This window comes from Sander lucioperca, chromosome 4, assembly GCF_008315115.2.
Source record: "Sander lucioperca isolate FBNREF2018 chromosome 4, SLUC_FBN_1.2, whole genome shotgun sequence".
NCBI classification, from domain to species: Eukaryota; Metazoa; Chordata; class Actinopteri; order Perciformes; family Percidae; genus Sander; species Sander lucioperca.
In genome coordinates this window covers 40,930,909-40,938,408 of record NC_050176.1, presented here as the reverse complement: position 1 = coordinate 40,938,408, position 7,500 = coordinate 40,930,909, and the positions used below count along the sequence as shown (strand labels likewise).

Genomic DNA, 7,500 nt, shown 5'->3' with positions numbered 1-7,500 from the left:
GCATATTTATGCGGGGGGGGGGCGCATTTTTTCAAATACGCCGCATAAATTGCCGATTTCCGCGCAAAATATGCGGGGCTTGCATGATTTCATAATCCCTGCATTTTCGTTGCATAAAGTCCCACATATCTTAGCAGAAAGATGAAAAATGTTGCGTTTACTTCACACAAGAGCAGCCGTTTTCCCCTGTTGCCATGGGAACGTTATGAAGTGACGTAATCACGCGACGTGAACATCATCGAAAAGCTGCAAACCCCGCGATGAAGCCACGATGAAACCACAGTTTTTGAAAGTTCCCGCAATTTCATCGCATAAAATTACATAAATATCCCGCATATTCCATCACAGTTTTTAAGAAAACGTGCCGCATCATCAAGGATTTTAGCCCAAAACAATCACAAAAAAACTCCACATGTTTCTGGAAGGACTGATATACACAACCCAATGTTAGTAACTAGATTAGATGGGCAGCCTATGAAGGGAATCTAACCAGATATACCATACAACTCTATGAAGAAGGTTACAGCCAAGACAGAGCAGTGTTGGAACACCACAGCACTGCATGGATGCTTGGAGATCTGACTATGACCGTAATTCCCAAAGCCTCGCAGTGATTGGTCCATCCAGGTGAGCTCTTCCTGCTGGACAGCGTCTGCAGATCAGCAGGAAGAGCTCAGGGTGTCGGCCGGGTCACAGCAAAGTCCCAGCTTACTGCAGGACACACTAAGGTGGGGGACAGAGGCTGTGTTTGTTGCATGGGTGCCAGACCTCCACCCACTCCCGTTTGGGCCTAGTCAGTCCTTCCAGAAAAATGCTGAGTTTTTCTGTGATAGTTTTGGGCTAAAATCCTTGATGATGCGGCACGTTTTCTTAAAACTGTGATGGAATATGCGGCATATTTATGCAGTTTTATGCGATTAAATAGCAGGAACTTTTTAAAACTGTGGTTTCATCATGTCTTCATCGCGGGGTTTGCAGCTTTTCGATGATGTTCACGTCGCGTGATTACGTCACTTCATAACGTTCCCATGGCAACAGGGGAAAACGGCTGCTCTTGTGTGAAGTAAACGCAACATTTTTCATCTTTCTGCTAAGATATATGGGACTTTTTTTGCAACGAAAATGCGGGGATTATGAAATCATGCAAGCCCCGCATATTTTGCGCAGAAATCGGCAATTTATGCGGAGAAAGTGCGGTGTATTTGAAAAAATGCGGACCCCGAAATAAATATGAGGACTTTGGCTGATTATGCATTGAGTTATGAGATCACATGATCAGGTTGTTCTGGAGGGACTGGTTTGTAGTCTCATAGACGTCAGTCTGTCTAGCTTGGAGTTATAAACGCAACATTCCAGGTTTACGCCTGCAGGGGCCTGTTTCACAAAAGCAGAATATATAAATCCAGGATAACTGATAAAGCGAGGCTTGACCTAGTCTCATCTGAGCATCCTGGCTTGGTGCGTTTCACGAAGGCCAAGCCAGGCTGAGGAGGAGAGACTAGGTGGAGCCAGGCTGAAGTAATTCAGATAGATGAGCGTCCACGGCTTTCCTCAAAAGACCGCGAGGTCGATCACAGATTTCCTGATGCCAAAATGGAGAATACGTATTGTTCATACTTTATACAGAGTGAGCAGCAGCTTGTGTGTGTCTGTGTGTGACTGAATGAGTATATAGACTAAATATATACATTAACTGACCACTGCTCTGAACTGAAACCATCATAATCATACCATTCAAGCATTAGGCTACTAATCATTTGCACAATTTAACAGTTGTACTCTTTGCCTTAAAAGTAAGCAGAAGATAATGTTACTCAGGAAATTTACCACGAAGATCAATTTTCTACAACACTAGAATATGATGCTTAAATATCTTTCGCTCTGTTCCTCCCTCTCTCTCATGGGCTAAAATATACATTTCCTAAGTCATATTAACTTCCACTGCTCGCTTTTAATGCAAAGTGTACAACTGTTGGTTTTTGCAGATGACAGTGACTCAGTGAATGGTTTCAGTTAAGAGCAGTAGTTCATAAATGTATATTTTAGACTATCATTCAGTCGGTCCGCTATTATCTGCCACGCTTTTTCTCGTGTTTTTTTTATTTTTTATAGAGGACGAGTTTCCTTCTCTACATATTATATGCCTTGCTCCCTTGTATATATGAACATAGAAAATAAAGACACTGAAGAAATGTGACTCTAAAATCTAGAAACTATAAAGATAATTAAGTGATAATCCCATGCACACTGTAAACATGAATGGAACAGAGTATATTCATCAGTTATTTCCCCCCCAGCTAAATATAAGGTCAAAAACCATTGAGGTGTCCTCTCCCTGTTGTTACATGAATGTACAGTAGCCTCCATCACTAGATAGTTACTGGTCCAGTGAACTAAGACTATCATTCTTGGGACTATAATTTGGGAGGATTGTACAATTAGGATATGTTCTTTAAATTGTACAATCCTCCCAAATTATAGTCCCAGTTTACTGGACAACACACACTGTGTGCTAAGAATGCCAAATACCATGCACATGGAAGAGGAACAAACATGATCCTTATTGTTAAAGAATTAAAAAAAATGTAGCAACTAAAATAATTCGAGGTGCATTGGTCAACTATAGAAATGTACAGCATTGTATGTGTTGCCCTTAGTAACAGACTTCATTTAAAACACATTTGAAATGTTATCAGCTTTTTCTAATTATCTCAACAACTGCTATAATATATTCATCAAACTTCTAACAACAATATGAACAGCAGTCTTCATACAGCAATATAACTGTAACAATGACTGTCACATGAATAATTATAAAAACAAATAATGGTCACAACTTTAAATAATAACTGTACTTAAATGAACAGCATTATGTACCTGTTGTATTTTAATCCAGGCAGATAACAACAGGGTAAAACCACTGCTGGGTGATCAGAAAAGCCTCCAGGATTAATAAATCCTGGCTGTTAGCCTGGTCGGGAGCAGGCTAGCTGTTAGCCTGGTCGGGAGCAGGCTAGCTGTTAGCCTGGTCGGGAGCAGGCTAGCTGTTAGCTTGGTCGGGAGCAGGCTAGCTGTTAGCCTGGTCGGGAGCAGGCTAGCTGTTAGCTTGGTCGGGAGCAGGCTAGCTGTTAGCTTGGTCGGGAGCAGGCTAGCTGTTAGCTTGGTCGGGAGCAGGCTAGCTGTTAGCCTGGTCGGGAGCAGGCTAGCTGTTAGCTTGGTCGGGAGCAGGCTAGCTGTTAGCTTGGTCGGGAGCAGGCTAGCTGTTAGCCTGGTCGGGAGCAGGCTAGCTGTTAGCTTGGTCGGGAGCAGGCTAGCTGTTAGCCTGGTCGGGAGAAGGCTAGCTGTTAGCCTGGCTGTTAGCCTGGTCAGGAGCAGGCTAGCTGCACAGAATAAATCTCCATGGTGATTTATGTGCCTCCACTTTCGTGAAACCGAGTCAAGGCTTAAATCATCCAGGATAACTGATAAATCCCGGCTTAATCCCTTATCTTGGTTTTGTGAAACAGGCCCCACTGAGTCCTGGTAATGCAGCTACTGTGTGTGTGTGTCTGTGTGTGTGTGTGTGTGTGTGTGTGTGTGTGTGTGTGTGTGTGTGTGTGTCTGTCTCTGTGTGTGTGTGTGTGTCTGTGTGTCTTTGTGTGTGTGTGTGTCTGTGTGTCTGTGTCTCTGTGTGTGTGTGTGTGTGTGTGTGTGTGTGTGTGTGTGTCTGTGTGTGTGTGTGTCTGTGTGTCTTTGTGTGTGTGTGTGTCTCTGTCTCTGTGTGTGTGTGTGTGTGTGTGTGTGTGTGTGTGTGTGTGTGTGTGTGTGTGTGTGTGTGTGTCTCTGTGTGTGTGTGTGTGTGTGTGTGTGTGTGTGTGTCTCTGTGTGTGTGTCTCTGTGTGTGTGTGTGTGTGTGTGTGTGTGTCCTGGGCTGGTCTCAGTACAGCCCGTCTGAGTAGAAGTCTCTCTCTGGGTCGAAGCACTAAAAGAGAAAATGAGAGTAAATGATTGCAGCAAGTACACCTCACCTCTTTTGTTACATAAAACTAATTTTCCTTTTTCAGATGCTCAGAGCTATTGGGTCAAAAGTTCAGTGACAAAGTAAATGTCCTGGGGACCCTGTGTCAGGGTGGACATAAGTTATCACTTCTGTCTCTTCTGGTGTTTAAAATACGTCTGACGATGCAGTGATGGTGCTGGGACATGTCATGGAGCAGTATACGTCTGATGGTGCAGTGATGGTGCTGGGACATGTCATGGAGCAGTATACGTCTGATGGTGCAGTGATGGTGCTGGGACATGTCATGGAGCAGTATACGTCTGATGGTGCTGGGACATGTCATGGAGCAGTAATAATGAAGCCAGATATTCCAGACCGCATCTTGCCACATAAAATCCAGCAAATATTGACTATAAGATTTTTTCTGTAATACACCAGAATATAATAGAATATTTTATATATATATATATATATACAGATGATATGTCATCACATCATCGAAGAATAGATTTCTGTGGTCAATGATAGTTAAATTGAGTTATGGAGAGGAAGTCTGCATTCAGTCACATGTATTTGATGGGGAAGAGACTTTTACTATTTAAATATACTACTTATACTACCTATGCTACTTATTTACTTATACTTAGTCTAGTCTAGGATCCAAGTGTCCAACTTTCAATTCAATTTTATTTATAGTATCAATTCATAACAACAGTTATCTGGAGACACTTTACAGATAGAGGAGGTCTAGACCACACTCTATAATTTATAACAGAGGTGCCCAAATTCTTTCATATGAAGGGCCAAAATATATCTGGGTGGAAGGCCACGGGCCAGAAATAAATGTCGATGTTGAAGAATACCCTAATTCTTGCCATTCTCCGTAGATAAAACGTACGTATGTAATTTAAATGGGAGGTTTACCAGCACGGTGCATTACACTGCCGTTAAACTCAGATTACGTACTTTTTAACTGCACAAAATGTACGTTTCGTAGTCATTACTTTTAAAATAAGAGGAGAATAAGCATGAGCATGTCAAATCCATGGCGGGCGGGCCCCAAATTGGGCAGCTTTGATTTACAAAGCCCAAACAATTCTAGTAATTCCCCCAAGAGCAAGCATATAGTGGGACAGTGGTGAGGAAAAACTCCTTTTAGGGAGAAACCTGGACAGACCCAGACTCTTGGTAGGAGGTGTCTGACGGTGCTGGTTGGGGGTGTGATGAACAGTGGAAGTAATAGTCACAATAAAGATAATGGAACAGTGACTACAATGGTAGTCGTAGTAGTTCATGTCATAGCAGGGCGTTACAGGATGTAGCAGGATGCAGTAGGACGCAGCAAGGTGTAGTGAAGCAGGACCACGAAGCAGGACCACGGCGACTCTAGAGATGGTCCGATACCATTTTTTGCTTCCCGATACCGATTCTGATACCTGAACTTGCGTATCGGCCGATACCGAGTACTGTACACGTAAACCTCAAATATCGGCCCGATATATCGGCCGGCTGATAAAATCGGTCTATCACTAACTGGTATTACCTCCAATATAACGCAGCTGTTTGTGAACCACGCTCGTGGCCCTGTAAATGAGGGACCAGCTTACAGAAGTCTACCTTCTTTTCACAAAGAGGACACTTGTCCTGGGAATCACAGGTCGGTACCAACTGAGGCTCATCGTGCTCTGGTAGAACAGACTGAAGAGAAGAGGAAGAAATGATATATACAACACAATGTTAGTCGAAGAAGCTTTAATCAGTCGTACCCTAAACACTTAAGACGGCCTAACAGAGGCCTAGCAGGACGTAGTTACGTCCTGTGTCTTCCCTGGGTTTAGTGAAGACTTGCGTGTGCATATTTGGCGGAGGGGTTCAAGGGTCTTTCCTCAAGAAAATGGGATGTTTTCCAACATAAAAAACACGCAATTTTACGTCATTTTGGACCGTTATTATCAGCATATCTGTGTCTAAAACATTGGAAAAGCTAGAGCAGATCGGAAATACATAACACTCAAAAAGCTTAAAGACAAAATTTCCACTACAATCATTACATCTGAGAAAGTCTGTTAGTTGGAGGCTTTTTTTGCCGTGTTTTGGGACGTTTCACGTTCATTCAGCCTTAGGTGCTGACAGTGCTGCACCCAAGACTTGTAATGGAGGGGAAATCGCCACGTAAAGGTCTATAGTGCAGTTGTCGTGTATAAACGGGTTCAGAGGCTGACGGGCGTTCCCGTTGTCCAACTACAGGGGGACCAGCGTGTCAGGAGGCGTTCAGGTGCCCCCAGGACGACTCAATGTCCCCTGTGTGTTTGTCAGTGTTGCAGTGAGTGTGCAGCTCAGAGACTGAGTCTGATGAGTCATGCTGCTGCTGCTGCGTCATGACAACACACAGGATGGAGAGAGGAGGGGAGGGGGGGGCGGTCCTGATGCTGAGCTGGTGGAATATTCCAGATCAAACCATCACGTTGTACACAGATCACCGATCACAACAACTGGTTTAACTGACACGCTTTGACTTCATGGGAACTTATTGTTGGGAGAAGTTAAGGAGAAAACACAAGACTTTCACCAGGAAACAGGTGTTCATGTCCTGGAGAAGTTAAGGAGAAAACACAAGACTTTCACCAGGAAACAGGTGTTCATGTCCTGAAGAAGTTAAGGAGAAAACACAAGACTTTCACCAGGAAACAGGTGTTCATGTCCTGGAGAAGTTAAGGAGAAAACACAAGACTTTCACCAGGAAACAGGTGTTCATGTCCTGAAGAAGTTAAGGAGAAAACACAAGACTTTCACCAGGAAACAGGTGTTCATGTCCTGAAGAAGTTAAGGAGAAAACACAAGACTTTCACCAGGAAACAGGTGTTCATGTCCTGAAGAAGTTAAGGAGAAAACACAAGACTTTCACCAGGAAACAGGTGTTCATGTCCTGAAGAAGTTAAGGAGAAAACACAAGACTTTCACCCAGGAAACAGGTGTTCATGTCCTGAAGAAGTTAAGGAGAAAACACAAGACTTTCACCCAGGAAACAGGTGATCATGTCCTGAAGAAGTTAAGGTATTTTCTTTGTGATTTTTCATCATTCATCCATGACGTAAAAGTCAAAAAGTGTCAAAAGTGTAGAAAAAAAACCGACAGAAACATTGAAAAAAAAAACACAAAATGTTGAAAAAAACACCCAAAACTTTGAATAAATAGTTAAAATACGTAGAAAGAAGCTCCAGAAACGCAGAAACAAACGGCAGACAGCGTTGATAAAGAGTATATCATTTTATTTTCTGGAGGACGGAGTGGTCGTCTTTGTTTTCACGTCATCAGGCGTGAAAACTGGGTCAGGAGCAGCTCTGCTCGCTCAGGGTTACTGTGGCAACGGGATCAGAAAGGTCACAGGAGGAGGGGATGCTGTCTGCTAGTCTGAGGCATGCTGGGAAATGTAGTCAGCCGCTGCTGAAAGCCTTTGTGTTGTTGGTGATATCAGGAACTAAGCGCTATGCTCTCTCTCTATACCTCAGACTGTCCTCAGA

General features: G+C 43.3%; 2 protein-coding genes and 1 pseudogene across 18 annotated transcripts in view; all 3 read left to right on the top strand.

Moving 5' to 3' along the window:
- Positions 1-7,500, top strand: part of LOC116048142 — a 568,688-nt pseudogene that overhangs the window by 319,690 nt on the left and 241,498 nt on the right.
- LOC116049154 (CD209 antigen-like protein E) overlaps positions 1-7,500 on the top strand; it is a 236,056-nt gene that overhangs the window by 72,131 nt on the left and 156,425 nt on the right. The gene's annotated exons all lie outside the window — the stretch shown is intronic.
- Positions 1-7,500, top strand: part of LOC116049136 (CSC1-like protein 2) — a 53,348-nt gene that overhangs the window by 13,650 nt on the left and 32,198 nt on the right. The gene's annotated exons all lie outside the window — the stretch shown is intronic.